This window comes from Plectropomus leopardus, chromosome 7, assembly GCF_026936395.1.
Source record: "Plectropomus leopardus strain MGB_pleo_1.0 chromosome 7, ASM2693639v1, whole genome shotgun sequence".
In the NCBI taxonomy this organism is placed as follows: domain Eukaryota; kingdom Metazoa; phylum Chordata; class Actinopteri; order Perciformes; family Serranidae; genus Plectropomus; species Plectropomus leopardus.
In genome coordinates, this window is record NC_142182.1 from 18,033,074 (window position 1) to 18,051,450 (window position 18,377).

The 18,377-nt window shown below is 39.6% G+C and overlaps 1 long non-coding RNA gene across 1 annotated transcript; it reads right to left on the bottom strand.

The window, feature by feature from the left end:
• Nucleotides 1–273: 273 nt before the first annotated feature.
• Nucleotides 274–4,200, bottom strand: LOC121949685 (uncharacterized). Its single transcript, XR_015776997.1, has 3 exons — nucleotides 3,664–4,200; nucleotides 2,787–2,883; nucleotides 274–1,402 (listed from the first exon to the last, which is right to left on the bottom strand). It is a non-coding gene; the product is annotated as an uncharacterized LOC121949685 (long non-coding RNA).
• Between the last annotated feature and the right edge of the window lie 14,177 nt (nucleotides 4,201–18,377).

Here is an 18,377-nt window from a genome sequence, read left to right on the forward strand (position 1 = left end):
TAAGGAAAACAATAGCTTGGAGGTATGTGAATGCACATGTGCCTCAGGGGCAAAAAAATCATCTCTTACTGCCAAGTCCAGGGCTCAAAACCTGGTAACGCTCCATTACCTCTGGATGGAATATAAATGCAGCAAACTCTACTGGGAAACAGATTAATGAGCACCGCCCACCCACTTGTAGAAGGCGAAGAGGAGCTTATGAAGCTCCTGAACAGGATCTACAGGAACATCCAAAAACTAGGTTTCACTGAGTTTTCATTGTGAAATGTGATAGACAACGTTTATTCAACTTAAATGCACATGCATACAAAAAAATATACTGAACATTACACAACAGTTAGTTCCAACCAAGTAATCTGACTGGACGAGGTATTCCATCAGTGCTGATATAGAGAATAACCTCCCTGGGGCTTTTACTATGCATGTGTCAAGCTGCAAAATTAATTAAGCTACATTAATGTTAATTGAAAGAAACTTTACATCGCACAGATGGACCTATTTTCCAGGAATAACATTTGAGTCTAATAAGAATGGTCGTCAGAGGAGGACAAAGGGACAAAAAGATACCTAGATACTTCACTGCTAACCTCCAGGTATGTTCATATGAAATTTGCTGATGTCACAGTGTACTATCTGATCAAGCTGTTATCTCATCAGAATCATACATGCTACCAAATTTTCACTGGTTAAACATTGAAAGAGACATTACAAACTGCTGCATCCTGCGTTTCATACCACCATAAAAGGTGCCTCTGGTAGCTGGTGTCCAACGCCAATGTCCACTGACAAAGTGGCGGTATTTGACAAGTTGAGTTGTTGCCTGCTGCGTAAACAACTGCTGCCTCCCAATGTATCATACCGCCACAAATGGTGCCGCTGTGTGTTGGTATCTGACACCAAGATCATTGACAAGACAGCTACATTTGATAAGCTGGGAGTGAGAATGGGTTGCACTGCTATGTTCTTAGTTTCCATATCTTCTGTTTTCTTTATATTTATAGTCCACGTGTTTATACAGTTTGTTTAATAAAGAAAATATAATATTCAACTGATTCAACATTTGAAATCTACAGAAACCATCATTGCTTGATTTGAAGTTCATTTAAGAACTAATGCGGGCCCTGAGCTGCAGCTAAACTAATCAGTTTGCTGTCTTAAACTTAGATTTAGTAACATGAATCATAAGAGGCAGTAAGTGGAAATCTCTGACTGATGAGTGCTCAGTAAGGCTTGTTTTCATACTTTTTTCTTTGTGTGGCTTACAGTGTTTTTCACTTTGTGATGCATGCATTGTTAATATAAAGCAGGGCTAACAGTCATGTTAAAGTGGATTCAGCCTTCTCTTCAGCACCACAGACAGTCGGCATGAAGAAGCTCTTAACGATGTGCACGTGCTCTTGCTCTGTTTTGGGAACACATGTACAAGGTAGATTTATTGTCATTTTTCTTAAATGTGGTTTAAGAAGAAATGAAATTGAAGTTGATCCTAAACTGCCACATATTTTTGGCGTTGAGGAGTCTCACAGCCTGGGAAAGAAACTGCTTCGTAGTCTGGTGGTTCTGCAGTGGATTCTTCTGTATCTTTTGGCAGATGGCCAAAAGATGGCAGCAGGGTGAACAGACTATGGCTGGGGTGGCTGCTTTTGGGCTCTGTGCAGACGCCTCACTTCACAGAGGTCACTGGTGCTCTGTAAATGGGAACCAGTGATGTTCTGGGCAGTTTTAATCACTCGCTGTAGAGCCTTCCTGTCCTGGGCCATGTATGAACTACGCCAGTTTGTACTGTTTCCGGTCAGTATGCTTTCTATTGCTCCTTTTAGAAGTTAACCAGAATCCTGCTCTTGAATTGACACAACAATTAACAATCTGATACAACAAACAATCAATAGCTCAGACCTCAAGCCACTTCAGATTTTCCATTGTAATTTCACCTCTCAATTGCCAATGGCTCTACTGACAGTGCAAAGCCTGATCACTCAAATCAGTGTGACAGGAGATCATTCGATCAGTCACCCTTCCTGCTTCACATCTTTGTTCTGTGAGGGTACTGTATGAAGCTGCTCCAATCTTTGTTGGAAATTTTGTAATCTCTGTGTTGGAACCCACAACAACTCCACACACTACTTCTCAGATAATTCAGTGTTGTGATCATATGATCAGCATGGCTTTGCTCGCCAGGGTCCTTCTCTATTTTTATCTCTGCAAGATATAAGCCTGGAAAGGATCATGCATTTGGCATGTTTTTCTGTGTGTATCTCTCTGTCACAGCTAATCTTGAATACTGCTCGACCAATCAGCCTGATATTTTATGTGCAAATTCCTGATTGTATGCTCAAGAACCAATTGTGGTTGAGATGACTCATAATTGTTGAAAAACATGTTTTATTGAATGTGTAATCATGCAAGCCACTATGATTAAGTACTACTGTGCTAGGTTTAGAAGGAGCTAAGTGATATAGACTATGCCCATAAACGAAAGAACCGGGTGAGGTAAGTTGTGAACAGTAACTTTTACTTACATACATTTGCAAGCAACAATTTGAAACACATTTGCATAAACATGTAAAAAAAATATAATAAAAATTGGGCCCTTTAAAATAAATGAGTCTTTGTTTTTCTCAATAGTCCTTCAAGTCTGTCTGCTTTGTTATTACTTTTAGTGTTAATAAATCCACTGTCAGTGGTTCTCCTTTAAAATGTTTGTCACGGATCCTGCAACAGTTTTGGAAGAGTATGCACTCTTAGATGAATGTGTGTTGCAGTCCAGGCGACTGGCACCGTCTTACCTCCAGGTGAAGTATGTGACGGGTCGGTTCTACTTCCTGTCAGGATCACACTGGGAGGCTCGCCATCAATGGAAAGGGATCTTCTGAGTGGTTCTCACTGTTTGCAGACAGGACTTAAAAATTTAGTTTTATATATATATATATATATATATATATATATATATATATTAATACACACACACACACACACACATACATGTGTTGTACAACAATCATACTACACCAAGCACCACATGCTGTATAATACTCAATGATAACATGTTCAGAGCTATTTATCACCCTCTAGTTCAAAACTTTACATCTCAGTTCAATTTCTGAATGACCATACAGTAGAACCAGCAAATACCATCATGCACTGTAGTACTAATTCAATAACAGCCTACACAAACCATCTGCAATAGCATCAGGATATACTTTATCCTATATTAGGAAAAGGCAGTACATGCTTCAAATAGCTTTGCTTCTGTTTACAACGCTCATACTATAATGAGAGTACACACATAAGCACCATTAAATCTTATATCTACTCACAGCAGAATTCAAACACATTTTCCCACAAAAAAAAAACAAAAAAAAACCATCATGACAAACAATTGGTATTTTTAATTACCTTTTCTTTACTAAAGGTGCTGTGAAATTCACTCAGCTAATCTTTGACACACATAATGCAGCTGTACTTGGCACACTTGAGCATGGGGTTACTACTCTGAGTTGCATTAGGGCTGCTAATTAACAGCTTAATGCTTTAAACACTATCAACAATCAATAACCACAGCGCTGCGGCAACAAACATCCCCACAACACTCAAAATCGTGCAAACAATATAGCACCGCACGCGCAACTAGCAACGTTAGCATCATATAGCTCGCTAGCTTACCGAGATAAATAGAGGTGTTTTGAACTTTTCCCCCAAGCTCCCGGTTTTCCTTAGTTTGCCCTCTGAGTTGGTTCGTTAACTTGCTGATACTTTTATCTACCCTTTTAACTTTAACTCCGTCCGTTTACTTTCTTCTCTCCTTTCGCCATCACGCATGCTCGTTTCCTCTCTTTTCCTCAAATACACACTCAGGATCACGCAATGACGTCGTGACCTGTCAATCAAAATCAGCTAGGGGAGGGACTATCGTTCCTGATTGGCTAATCTTTCACTGTCTATTTGTAAAGGGACATTACACTGTTTTAATACATTTTTGCTTTCTTTTAACCCTGTATTGTCAATGGGTTACAAATGCTTTATACCGTCATCAACTGCTGACTCCTTACTTCTCTTAACCTGCTGGAAAGGGTAGCTATTTTTTTTTATTTTTTATGTTTTAATGGCTGAACTAAATACAACAGCCCTTACTTAGTCTGCTGAATTGGCATATAATGATAACTAGATACTGGACCCCAATATGGTGGCTGTTTGGAATGACTTGCATGTGTTACGGCACCTCCATAATATATGCAACCTTGTGTTTTCCATTCCCTGTGCTCCTGTCTGCCTGTCTTCCCCTGTCTAGTTTTGTCTGCGTGCTGGTGTGGGCGTGGTCCCACTCTCTGGTTTCCAGCGCTGCTCATCATACTCACCTGTCTGCCATCTGCTCATTAAGTGAACCTGCTTCTCATCAGTTCATCAACATGCAGTATTTCTACCCCAGCTCTCCAACCACTCATCACCAAACTGTTATTCAACCTTCTGTGGTAGACAGACCTCCAGGTCTATTGAGTGTAATCGTATGTAATCAGTTTCCTGTTTTTTTGTGTGTTTGTGTGCTGTTAACCTGGATTTCCTGTGCTCTATCCTCATCACCAACCTGCCTGTCAGCTTGTCTGCTCACCACATTTCCCTCACCATCTGCCCATGCCAGCTTCACCTCAGCTTCCTTCACACCCTCCATGGACCCTGGACCACAGCCCCCCTACCGTTATTCCATCATTCGTTGTGGCAAAATTAACCTTTTTTTCATCACGCCCTCTGAGTCTTGCGCATCCCTCGAGTTCGTAACAGACTTGCACATATGCCAAAAAAGTTTCTACCTTCTGGGTTTACCTCTGTGGTATGTGGGCCACTGAATATGCTAAATATGCTAAAATTTGACTTAAAACTAGCAATTGAGACCATAAGCTTATGAGAAAAAATGTTAAGTGAGGTTAAATCGGGCGAGAAGTAGGGACATTTTCTCATAGATTTCTATACAATCATAATTATTTTTGTAACCAGTGCCCCCCTGCAAGCCATAGAAAGAATGCAGGTTAAAGGAACTTTGGCTTTGGCTTTTCATATCCAGAGAAAACTCTTTGTTTGTGTCATGTTTTTGAGTTTACACACGATGTGAACATCTATACACTGAATAATCTGACAGTATGGCAAGAAAAGATGAAGGAGTCCCACCAAGTAAGATAAAACTTGTAAAAACCTTAGAGCAACAATTGCGATTTGAATGAATTTAATTTGGCAAACTGATAATTAAAGTTTATTTGTTTGGAAGCGGGAGAAAAGCATAAAAAATGAGGGCAAACAGAGAAAATGTCTTCCTGATTGAACTTTTGCTGAGCTTCACGACCTGCCACAAACAGTTTGAGTCTTTTCACTCTGAGCCTAAACAATTAGTGGATTACAGGGTTGTGCTTGTCAACAGTGAATGGAACCATACCACTTGCAAATTATGTTGGGGATTCCTAACTCTCTAATCACCTCAGAAACAGGAGCAGCATCAGTGCAGCAGCACTGCAAACAATGCTGCGGTGGTGCTTTACGCATATGTCTGTGTGTGTGTATATCAAAAGGCACCTACATAATGCTCATATTTTTATCACTAGTGCCAGAGATAGGAAGAAATTCAGGGGGGAAAAAGAGTGAATTGTACATTTTCAGACAAACATACATACAAAGAAAGAAAACCACTTTTGTTTTTTCCTGATCTCTATTATCAACATGGTGACGATGCCCCGCTTTCCATTAAAATTCAAAACAACAGAAAAATGCCTCTCAGGGATGAATTCATTCGGGGAAAAATTGGCAATTTTTTCAACTTTGTGATAACAGCATACAGTGTACATATTTTCAGGAGTACACCAGTTTTTGAGTTTATTTGTGGCATTAATATTTTGCAATTGCTGTTAAAGTAGAAGAGAGGCTTACATACTGAGTGTGAAAGCTGAATCAGAACTGAAGGGAGGGAGGAGGTGGAGGGCAGCAGGGGATGAATAAGGATGATGAAGGACGAGGACCAGGGCAAAGTTTATCTCCAGGGCTTGTACCATGGCTCTGTTCTTCCAGCCTGAAGGCCCCTTTAGGAGGTTAGGGTCAGGCAGCAGCCCAAATCGATGGGCCGAGAAGGGACCGAGAGGCTCCATGCTAATACTTGCTCCCTGATAATCTGCCTGCTGAATCCCTGCTGGGTAATGTCATCCATCACCCTGCTGCTGCCACCAGCACAGATAAAGGAGGCGGAAGAGAGGGACACAGTACGGATAGGTAGATAGATGGCTGAGGATTGCTCTTGCGTCTTTGCTGTATATCCCAGAGCTGATTTTAATAAATGTGGTAATAGGGCAGCAGGAGGTCCCTGCACTGTGTTCCTGGCCCTTCAGACGGAGAGATAAATGCTAGGTATTGCAGCTCTAGTGGGACAGAAAGATGTTAATCCATATATTACATATTACTTGCCCTAGCCTCAGCGTCACAGCGCAGATACATCATAGTAGCTATTGATTGGCCCCCATTCTGACAAGGGCTTCTAAATGAGATATTGTATCCTCGCGAGGGAAGCCCGCTGTATTAATTTTCTAACCAGAGGCCCAACTGCTTGGCCTGTGTTGTTTTGTCTCAAGTTTAATTTAGTTTCATGAAAGGTTTAGTTTTTCTGTTGGGCATTGTCTGAAATTATGCTCCATCTCCAGAGGAGAGTAAATTCTTTGTAGGAGGCTCACGGTAGAAATACTCCACTCTGTCCTCATACATCTTAGAGGCATTACGCCATTTCCAGCTCTGTTACAACCATTTGATCGTTTTTACAGCAAGCTGAAACATATTTTGCTCTTTTTCAAACACTTTCTTGTAGTAATGTGTAGAGATGGAAAATCTGAAACTTTGAAATGTTTCAATGCTTTTAAACCATTACTCTGAAAGGTTTTGAAATGTTTCAAAACCTGTTAACCCTACATTGGCACCTGCTGGTAGAAGTTTGCATTGCACCCATTTATTATTTTTGTTTTGTAAGCTTCCTTTTCTCCAGCCCAAAAGCCTACCTCAATAGGTATCATGCAAATCAAATTAAACTGCGACTGATTTAGTTCTTGTAGGATATGGCGACTATTTCATATTATTATTAGGTATGTAACTTAATGACATTGGTCTTCTGCTGTGCTAAAGTTAGTTTGTAGAACATTTTCATGGTTACACTCATTAACGGAGATTTGATCTGTCCGGGTTTGGTACCAATCAGGTGACGTTTCGAAACCCGTCTCGAGCTACGTGCCGAAGCCAGGAGTGATGAAATGTTTCAAAACAGTTCGATCTTCGGTGTGGAAATTGCCATCTCTAGTAATGTGACCTCCATATTGTTTGTTTCATGTTTTATTTTTGCTTATTTACAGTCTCAGCTAAGAATTTGAATCATTTAGGAGAAAAAAACAAGAATAAAACAAGAATAAAACTTGAGTTAATCCAACATTTATGACAGCAAAACTTAAAGAATTCTAACTTCACAGTAGAATTCCATTTTTGTGAACATTTACTGCCTTCAAACAGAATTCATGAGCTTGTGGTTACTACATGTTGTTGTGTATACCATATGCTTGCAGTTCAAGTGGTCAAGTCATGAGAACGCAGCTGCTAGGCAACACATCGGGTAATGTTATGCAGGAAATACCAAAGCATAATGAAAGGAGGCAAGAAGGCTGTTGGGAATACAACCAGACAAATATTACAACAAACACAGAAAAATTACAGTATACATATATACGATAAGATTACAATATACTAACGTAACTACTGACAACTTAACTTGCATTGCATTTCTGAAAATGTCAGCAAACACGTCACAACTCGTGAACTTTCAGAAAATTCACGATACTGTCAGTTGTGAATATCACAACTGAGGAGCATTCATATAGACTCTTTGGATGAACACAGTAAATAAAACCCCATTCAAAGGCAGCAGCAATGGACACACAAATTTGTACCACTGATTAACTGCAAACTGTGCATGACGGTGCTGACTTTTAAGAGTCCGAGAGTTCAATCTAAAGAAAGCTGTCTGCTGTCATAGAGGACCAGCAAGTCAACAACCTTCCAGCATCACTTATTTCATAAGAACATGGTCATTGATTTTTTTCTTGCCACTTTCAACACTCCTCTATCTGCAGCCAAAAGTACATTTACGGTGACAACACTACACACTGCCGTCTTACATCTCAGTGGGTGTTCAGAATTAAAATAGTATTGTGCAAAAAAAAACAAAACCCATAAGGGTCTGCGTTGCATGAAGGCTGCTGCATGAGTATTAAATCAGCTAATTTAAGTTAGATTAACAGACACGACTTTCACAGAAGAAAAACACCATTGTAAATAGTAAAAATAACAATAACTGAATTCAGAAGTAAGCATTTTACTGCTTTAGTTTCAGGGTCCTGGTATTGTGCATGCTTTCTCTCTGTTAATGTTATTAGTAACATCAGTGCTGTTGCTACTGTGACTGAACACAACACTACTAATGTAACATATCCTAATAGTCTGCACATGGTTTGTACCAACACGTTCTCCTCCCGAGTCCTCAAATATTATAACTTTGTCAGTGCACTTCCACATCTAAATATAATGATTTATGTTCTGGGATGCCGCTACCCTGATGTCCACACAAGCATATGGTGGAATGATGCTGCACTTGGTTATTATTAGGCAATAACAGCACATGGCAACCAATCCCAGGATGTCAGCAAACTCACATACTGGTACAGATGGTTAGGATTAGGGAAAGAGATTCAAAAAGACACGCGCATCCCTTAGTGGGTGCCGGATCCAAGATAAACCAAAATGTGAAAAAATAGAGGTCTGCACACCAGGAAGCTCCCCTCAAAAGATTTAATGCCAAAATAAGTGACATTTCAAGCTAAAAAGCACTCTTCCTCAGACTTCCATTTTTTCACATTTAGGATTAGGGAAAGGAAACACGTGCTAAGGTGTAGAAAAAACATCACATTTATATAGAAGGTGAACACCAGATCCCTGCATCAAAGTCCAGGTTTGATCGACCCATCCACCTCCCCTCCCGCTAGCCCTTTAGGTGCCCTCGTCTTATAACACATCATCGCCAGCAGTGTTTCAACTTGACACCATCCTGCTGCATTTCATACATTCCCTCTGGCCGTGTTCTCAGGTGACGCTGCCCGTGCATGTACTGTGAGGATGCAGCAGGTGCTGCATCCTCACAGTACATTTTTTCACATTTAGGATTAGGAAAAGGAAACACATGCTAAGGTGTAGAAAAAACATCACATTTATATAGAAGGTGAACACCAGATTCCTGCATCAAAGTCCAGGTTTGATCGACCCATCCACCTCCCCTCCCGCTAGCCCTTTAGGTGCCCTCGTCTTATAACACATCATCGCCAGCAGCGTTTCAACTTGACACCATCCTGCTACATTTCATACATTCCCTCTGGCCGTGTTCTCAGGTGACGCTGCCCTATTGTGAGGATGCAGCAGGTGCTGTCTATCTTAGGATTCAGCCCCCCCATCAGTTGGGTTTAGGAAAAGAATTATGGTTGTACAAGTCTGTTCTGTTAGGATATGACATGACTTTGTGATGTTAGGCAAGTACATAACTTGAAATAACTCAAAGCTGACTTTTGGTTTTTAGATGGGACACAAACATTGGTCTCCTGGGTCAAAGTTCTGTTTTTATTTGACCCTTTCACCACCATGACCTTCCTCCTTACCTTACTCTTCTTCAATCTTTATACTACGTTACCTGACTGCCTCCATCACTCCCATCATATAAGGGTAGAAACTATCGCACATCGTCACAGCCCCATGTCTCATAACTATGTGAGTCACTTTTGATTGTGATGCATTAATTTTCGTAGGCGCAAACAGTGAATGAGAATAGCTTGACTTATGATGGCACCACTTAACATCTTCTCTCTTCTGTTTGAGTCTCCTTCTCCTCTGCTTTGTCTCAGCAGCTGTCTACACACTTTCAAAAAAGGTATCTGAAGGACTGTTTCAAGTCCTTTATATGTTTTTCTTTCGCTTCCGAGACTTACCGGACTCAGTCACTTGTCAACTCAGCCACTCTGCACTAACTCATTAGCCATTGTGTTAAATATTACAACTCTAAGTGCTTAGCAAGGTGTTGCTCTCTGCATTTTCCATGTTTGCCAAGGCTGCTTGCATTAAAAGCAATTTACTCTCCTGTCCACTCTTGACTGTAGAATAAATACTTTAAAAATAGATGTTGGCTGAGTTATTGCAATGGGTCTGTTTAGATGTAACACATTAGTTATTCAAAGTATCTAATTTTATAAGTTGACGCACAACCTTTGGGTCAGTCTCTTTGCTTTTTTCCACTAGAGATAAGAGCATGCCGTGGGTGTCAGTATATTTACAGTCACTATCTCTCTGTAGAGCGGTGCTTTAACTGTTGCCTCTTATCAGTAGCGTCCTCCTTCGCCAAACACACCAAGCATTTAAACAGACCCAACACGCCGATCTAATCACTCTCTCCATCTCTCTCCCTCCTTTTTTTCTCTGCAGAAATGTTCCGCCCACAGTGAAGGAGAGAAAAGGGCATTTAAGGTGAGACCTGTACTCCTCCATGTTTCTGATGACAGAATGTTTCTCCCTCCTTTTATTCTACTCACTATGCTCTATGTAACATTGTGTTAAAAGGTGTCAGTAGGAGAAGATAAATGTAGTGTGGGCTATCTGTGGAGGCCAGCAGAAAGAGTGAGAGAGAGAGGCTATAAAGGCAAACATTCATTCTCATTAGCTCTCACTTGAATCACTTAGCCAGTTGACTTCCTGTATCTCCCAACTGCACTATTGTTCACTGAGCTGCCCTTCAGCCATCTTTAAGGCCACAGAGGGCTTTCTGTCTTGCTTTTCTCTCTTATTTCTATTAACCTTCTTTCTCTGCTCAGACATACTCATAAATTGGTGCTCACATATAGTTTCTTTTCGAGCATTGTTACATGTGTTTCCCAAATAAGTGTGGTGATGGCAGCCCCTCTTAGTTGGTCGAGTTGATTCATTATGTTCTTCCTTTAGTGTGACGTGATTATGGGGAATGCTGAATGAGAGTTACTGAAAAGAGGATGATGCAGCTGCGTCAATGGATCTGGACCTATCTATGAGTCTGTTTACACTTGGTATTAGAATATGTCCCTACATGCATTTCGAGTTATTAGATCTCAGTTCCCTATATGAAAATAAACATGAGTCATTCCTGTATGTGAAAACTAACCCTGTTACATAGCCTTTACTGTTTAAAATGAGTCAAATGCTGTTTAATTGTCAGACTATGCACAGCATATTCACAGGCTGTCCTTACGTTATTTTGGGTTTAATGACAGGGTTGAACCGTTTCACTGTCCATGTAAGTCAGTTGGGACCGAGCAACCGCTGCTGCTGTGTGAGCTTATCTTAGGCGCACTGACTGCCTTCACACCAGTAGTTTGGTTCTTTTGGACCATTTACCTTTTAGTTCTGGTCCAGTTAGTGTTAACACTGGCTTTTTTTTTTACAGATGAACCAAGAAAAATAAACATTAAGTTATGCAGAATAACAGGAAACTTGTAGACAGCTCTGGTTATGTCAGCCTGCACCACCAATGCTACGGTACATGGCCCCGATGTGGAGAAACAGAATACTGGTGACTGACAGAAAGGTCACACAGCACATTAACAAACCTGATGTGTATATGTATGTTGTAAAGAGCTTTCAAAGAAATAATTATTGTTATTAACTGTCTAGACTAACCTCAACCTATGAAAAATGGTATAGTAAAAAACCCTGATATATGGGATTTGAGGGGTGGGGTCATGTGCAGTCTGCTTGGAAGAGGAGATCCACCTTTTTAGGTGATCTCAGTTTACTTGTTTAATCATTATCAGAGTTTAACATATCCTCACACAATGGTTTACATGTTACGTTACAAAAATGCACAACGGTTTGGATGATATCTGTCAAATTAGTGCCCCATTTTGTACCCAGAGTTACATAGATAATGTTAAGGCAATAAGGTTATTTAGGTTAGGATTAGGAAAAGAACATGGACTGAACTCCCTCTCTCTGTGTCACTGTGTATCTGTTTACAAGCCAATAGTTAAAGATGGCTTGTGTGGTTATCGGATGAGTTTGTAAAGTTGGTCTGAAAAGGATAAATGCCAAAGATAATCCAATGGTAATTAAATGCATCACTGCCAGAAAGAAAAAAAAAAACTGAGAGCAAGTGATCTTGAGGGAGAGGAGAGAATAAGAGACCAAGAGTGATCCGATGTTGATTTTTCTGTCTATGTTGTTAGACAGCGATCTATCTTCCGCTGGCAAAATCAATATCCATCGGGGATACAGCAGTTAATCATGAGACACACATACATTTGTATGGGAAGCACACGCACACATAGCCATGTTATTTAAACAGGCCATAAAATTACACACACAATTATGTGGACTTTAAGCAATATTTGAGCTGACACCAAAGCTTATCTGTCACTAGAGGGTGGAATGAATTAGAAAATGTTTAATTCACTTGCACTGTATCTGCAGTAACCTGACAGAAACGTGCATGTGTTAACATCTAATTTTAATATCTGTCCATTACCACTACAGGCACATTTCAACACCTGTGTCGCTGAGGTATATGTTTGATCTTTTGTCAAAGCCAATGTGTCATGATTAGCTGTCCCTGTTAACGGCAGTGTAAAATATATTTGTCAGTATCACCTGTTAAATAATGTGAATAATGTCTGTGTTATTTTATGCCAATTGTGGCATGGTGACAACCCCTGTATGGTTCAATATTTCTCTGCACTGAGCCTGTGACCGAGTCTACAAAGTAAAAATATACTGGAATGTCTTTCACAGAGTTGGTTACATGCAGTAGACCATATAAAGGATGCAGCATGCAGGCCTAAAAAGTGAACCCAATATGGACGTGCCTTACACTTGCATTTATTCTAATGGCAGAAGGGGGCGACTTCACCAGTAGCAAACTTCCGATATGGAAAAGTCTATGAGAAAATGACCCTCCTCTCACTCGATTTGTTACCTGAGTAAACAGTTTCCTGATGAGTTTATGGCCTCAATTGCTGATTTTGAGTCCTCTTCAATATAGCATGATGTTTACAATAAAGCAGGGTATGCTTTAAGGCATGGCTTGACATGTCACTAACATGGTGGTGTCCTCATATTCTCAGTCATATTCCACCCCTCGCTCATCCAGAGCTCCACTTCCTAGTTAAAAAAAACTAAGACGGCTATGGCCAAAAAGCCAAACTTAAGGCTTCAAAATGGTAGTAAGAAAACCAATGGGTGATGTCACGGTGGCTAAAACATACTTCGATTTTATTTATTTTTAGATTTAGAATTGTATTTATTATTGATAGTCCATAGTTGGTTCAGGCTTTGTGTTACTTATCAAATCTGTATCAAAAAGTTTTTATTTAACATTTAGTCAGTGTTTCACTTTCATATCTGTGTTTCAGTTGAGGGCACCATGGTCCACCCACACAAGTGTTTTTTTAATTATGACAAAGGTGTTTTATTTTCTTTCATTTCTTTCTTTTTTTTTTTTTTTAACCACATTTGATCTCCAAGGACTGTGTGGGTGTGTACACACTGTGCCTCAATGACTCCTCTCTGATCATACTTTTTGTGTCACTCTGAAGACCTCACATACTTCCTTGTTCTGCAAATTCACCACCATGGTCTAATGAACTAGAATAACTGAAAACACCTGATCAGTTTCACAGGGTTTTTTATGAACACAAATGTGTTAGCAATCTATTACCTGTTTAGACTTTAAGCAAACATGGATCACCGATAGCATTCATTTTTGAGTTGTGTTTACAACTCAAAATGAAATATTAAAATTACAAATGTAAGTCCAATATTCACTTTCCTTCTAGCTCACATTTGATCACCACTAACTTCTGAGAAAGATATCTAGCTCTTTAGCTGCTAAAATTCTCCATTGTTCATCAGCTGGTCATTAACTTTGTCTGTCTGTCGTTTAGTATTGGACAGGTAGAATATATTGGATTTTGCAGCTTTTGGTAATAAAAAGCAGCCTGCTAGAGCCATAACTAAGGTTGGTAATAGAGGTGAAAGTAAACTACAGGAACACATTTTTGGGCTGTAAAACCCAAACAATGAGGTGAATGATCCAAACAATGCTCCATACAGCGGAGGTGGGCTGCAGAGTTTGCAAATTGTTAGTTGGTCATTTTAAGTGATCATTTTACACACACATGGTAATATGACCTCTCATTCACATTAAGAAATATTAAGAGCAACTTTAATGTACACTAACTGGGTTCAGAGTACTCTGCACTGTTTTTCTGAGAAATTTACCAAAAACAATAAACTCAGATTACAAATAATGATTAATTACGCTTCCATCTAGGGGTGCAGGAGCACAACACAAAAGTTACAGTAATAAGGTGTCTTCTACCTGCTCCCCAAAGTGGTCTGGTACACTGAATTGCAGTTAAAGTGAATTATTCCTACAGAATGTGAAATTGTGACAAATTTAAGCAATACAATTCAGGGTGAACTCAGGCCAAAACACAGCTGTTCACAGTCAGACAACCATAGTATGGCACTTAATCTAACAAGATTTCATCGTCTGGACACTGAGAATAGAATAGAAGTGCTTCTTTCTGCTGCTGGAAAGCAAGAATTTTAAAAGGCAGGAATATATGTTGAAGCCTCGCAGCAGACACATCTGAGGCCGAACTTGAAAAATACAACTAGTCAGAAAGTTATTCCTATAGGGTGACATCCAAAGATCATTGTGGGAGCAGAGCATACACTCACACACATATAGCCACAAAAAAACCAGACACAGGTCAGGAAACACTGCCAAGTCTGTAACACAACTAACTGCTCAAACTGAACAGTTTATGTTGCTGTCATCTGTGGCTACTTTCAAGAACTACTTTTATAAAAATGTCCCTGGACTTCAACTAAGACTGACTTGTGAGAAACAGCAAACAGATACTCTTGCTGTCTGGGGACAATGTAGTCTGGTTAAGGACCTCCACTTCATGGGAATCATCAGCCACCATTCAAGCTCACAGGTCTACATAACAGCAGCTCCCTTAACTGAGTTGAAGTCTTTCTATCTTTTTAGTATATTGTGAGTTGCCAGGACCATCATGTGGGTATTTTGTCAATGTGTGTAATTGTCAAAGTGACCTTGGAAATCTGAGGGAAGAACTTTGGAGCTGATGCGGTCTTTTTTGCATCTCTTAAGGGCTTTTACGAATCACCTAGCTTTTCAATTTCAAGTTTTCAAGTTGCCTGACCCTGACAAACTCTGTGTCAATAGAACATCAATGCGCAGAGTCTAATCTGGTTTTCAAAAAGACCTAAAGATCTTTTTCGAGGCTACATCTTTAGCAAACTGTGTGTCTGTCCATTAATGGAATACCATCTCTGTTGAGCTTCTTGGCTTTGGTGCTGCCATACATTCATCCTATGAATCACCCTTTGACAGGATGCTTGTAAATAAAAGAAATATCATTAACACATAAAAAAGGTACATGCTGGAAACGGCCTCTCGATTCAGGTTTAGCACGATATAATGTGCTGGTTTGGACTTTTAAATGTGGAGTTGCCTTTGCATCAGACGTTTAGTGAGCTGCTACATTACTGAGGCACTAACTGGTGTCCAGTCTTCCATTGCATCTGTCAACAGACAATTCTAGTCAGTGTAAACTCTAGTGCTTGTACTAGTGCACGAGTTTCCTAAATTGTATCAAGTAAAAGAGCATTGGCTTGGGGATGCAATGTCCTGGGCTAGGGTTAGGGCAAACTGCACAGAAAACATCCCAGTAAAACCTCCCTGTAGCCTGTGATGCATCTTGCGGCTATTTCCTTGGAACCCAATAGTCCCTGTTTGTAAAGAAGAAAGAGGAAAGTTTCCATGATCTGTGCTGTTATCCTCCGGAGTGTGTGCAGCCTCAGACTACACCCCTCTGTAGCTATAATTCTTCTCCTGCCAGTGAACTTTCCTACACCAACAACATGTTCCAACACTAGCAGTATCTTCTGTACTCGATCTCTGTGGGCTGATAAACAGGAACCATGCAGCAGGTTTTCAATCTCTGCTTTTGTGCTCTTATGTAATTCCCATATTTATCTCAGGTGTGCAAACAAAATGTACTTTTTGTTAGCAAAATGATGACATTTTACAAAATGTCTGAATGAAGTTGCTTTCTGAAGTTGTAAAAGGGTCATTTCCCTTTACATATGAAAACAAATAAATCTGTTTCAAACGTTGTAAATGTCACTGCCCACCTACTTCCATGCCTCCTTTATGATAGCATAGATACAACCAATAGATGGCACTAGAGGGCAGAGTCAAACATTTAATCAAACAAACCAGGGAAAAAAATGGCCTGTGAGGCATCACATCGTGACATGTGGATGAATGTGAAGTATAAACAGAAGGCTCCGTCTGGGTCCGTATATAATATTGAGCATAAATGAGTCTTAAGTTGACATATTTAAGCTACAACGCTGTATCTGTAGTAAGCTCAACTATTCATTGCAAATAGTTTTCATGCATATAATTCTTGTCTGATTTTCAGCCCAGCCAACATGTAAATAAAGTATTATTCCCCCTGAAAACTAGTGAAATAAATATTATAGATAAAGTCAAGCATCAGAACAATATTCCTTTGAGGAATCCAAGCACAGCAAATGTGTCTGATTTGACATATTATTGAAAATGAGGAATTATTGCCATAAAAAAAAGGATTTCAAATGAAAAAACAAAAAACAAAATCTACAGCTGAATCCCTTCTACTTGCAGGGTCAGTGATGTGAAGAGTGGGAACCAGCCACCTATCATCCTGACAGAAAACTAATACACCAGAACACTCTGTGACGACGCCAAGACAAGTGCTCACAAGAATTCCCATTTTTATACAGGTCCAGATCAACGTGAACACATGCAGATACATGGAGGGATTATGAGTAAGGGGGGCGCAGACACCTAACTGCAGAGAGGTGGATTATGAAGAAGTTATGCTAGTCTGATACTTTCTGTAAGACTTAGTCTTACAGAAAGTATTGGAAGCCATTGTATCTCATTGATCAAAAGCAAATATATGGATGTGTGAAGGTACTGACAGGGGCCAAGGTTCCATGTAAGAAGTGCCTGTAAAAGATGTGCTATTAGTTTTTTTTTTTTTTTAAGCTTATCATTACCTTACTAACAAAAATTCTCAGACTTTGTGCCTAACCGAGGAGAAAAAGTGCCATTTAAGTCAATAATGGAAACAGATTGTTGTTAAAAAATGTGTGAAAAAAGTTTAATTACTAACTGTAGGCCGCAATTAAAAGTGGGAAAGCAACATGTAAAACTCTCCCAATGTGACCTTGATGAGACTGTGCTGGTTTTTAACCTTTATTCCGTAGTATTTTAAAAGAAGAAAAGCTTAATCTTTTCTTTGTGCTTTTTTGCAATTTCCTTTCACCACACTGCCAAGGACTCAATGAATTATATCTTTTTGTTCCCTTGTTTTTGTGTTTCTTTTATTATTTATCTCCCATATTCCTTCAGGGAAGACAGCAAAGTGCTTGCAATGAAAGCTTTTCAGACAGAGCCAAGCAAAACATGACAATAACTCTGTATAATACGATAAGTAGCTTAGCTAACCACTCTGCTGACACACAACCTCTAAACTGGTCTCCCAAATCCTCAGCTTCAACTTCAGGGTTTCTTGTGTCAAGTCAAATTCAGGCATTAACAGGCAGAGGTTTGATATTAAAGCCTCTGGGTGATGCAAGATTGGGTTTGAAAAGTCGTTGCAATTAGTGTGTGCACTGTATATTTTCCAATTGGTAGTCAGTGTTTGTCTTGTAATTCACTACACTGCATAATTTAATACACAGAGGCTGCCTTCAGTATTGGCTTAAGTGGTCTTTGACTTAACCTACACTTCAGTGCATCATACTGAAAACAGCAGCACAGCTGATAAACACAGGGGGCTGTTAGTGTGGGTGTTTTGCTACAGGGTAAAGTTGGAAGATGAAATATGAACCATGAAGTCTAGTTAGACTCACATAATGTGACGATGCTACACAGCAGTTTTAAAACAGTTTGTTAATCATTTTATAGCATCAAGCTACAAGCTAAATTCTACAAGGTATTAGATTTGGAACAAGTGCTCGCACATAGTGTGATGCGTCTGTGGTAAAAATCAAGCAAGGACATAACTTTTTGGAATACTTTGTGTTCTCTATGTTTTTTGGCATTGAAAACATTTTGAAAAATAACTTTTTTTTAAATTGTTTCTGAAACTCTAGCTATATCCATATAGTATTACATGACATGGATGATCTGTAAAAAAAAAAAAGATAATAATAATAAA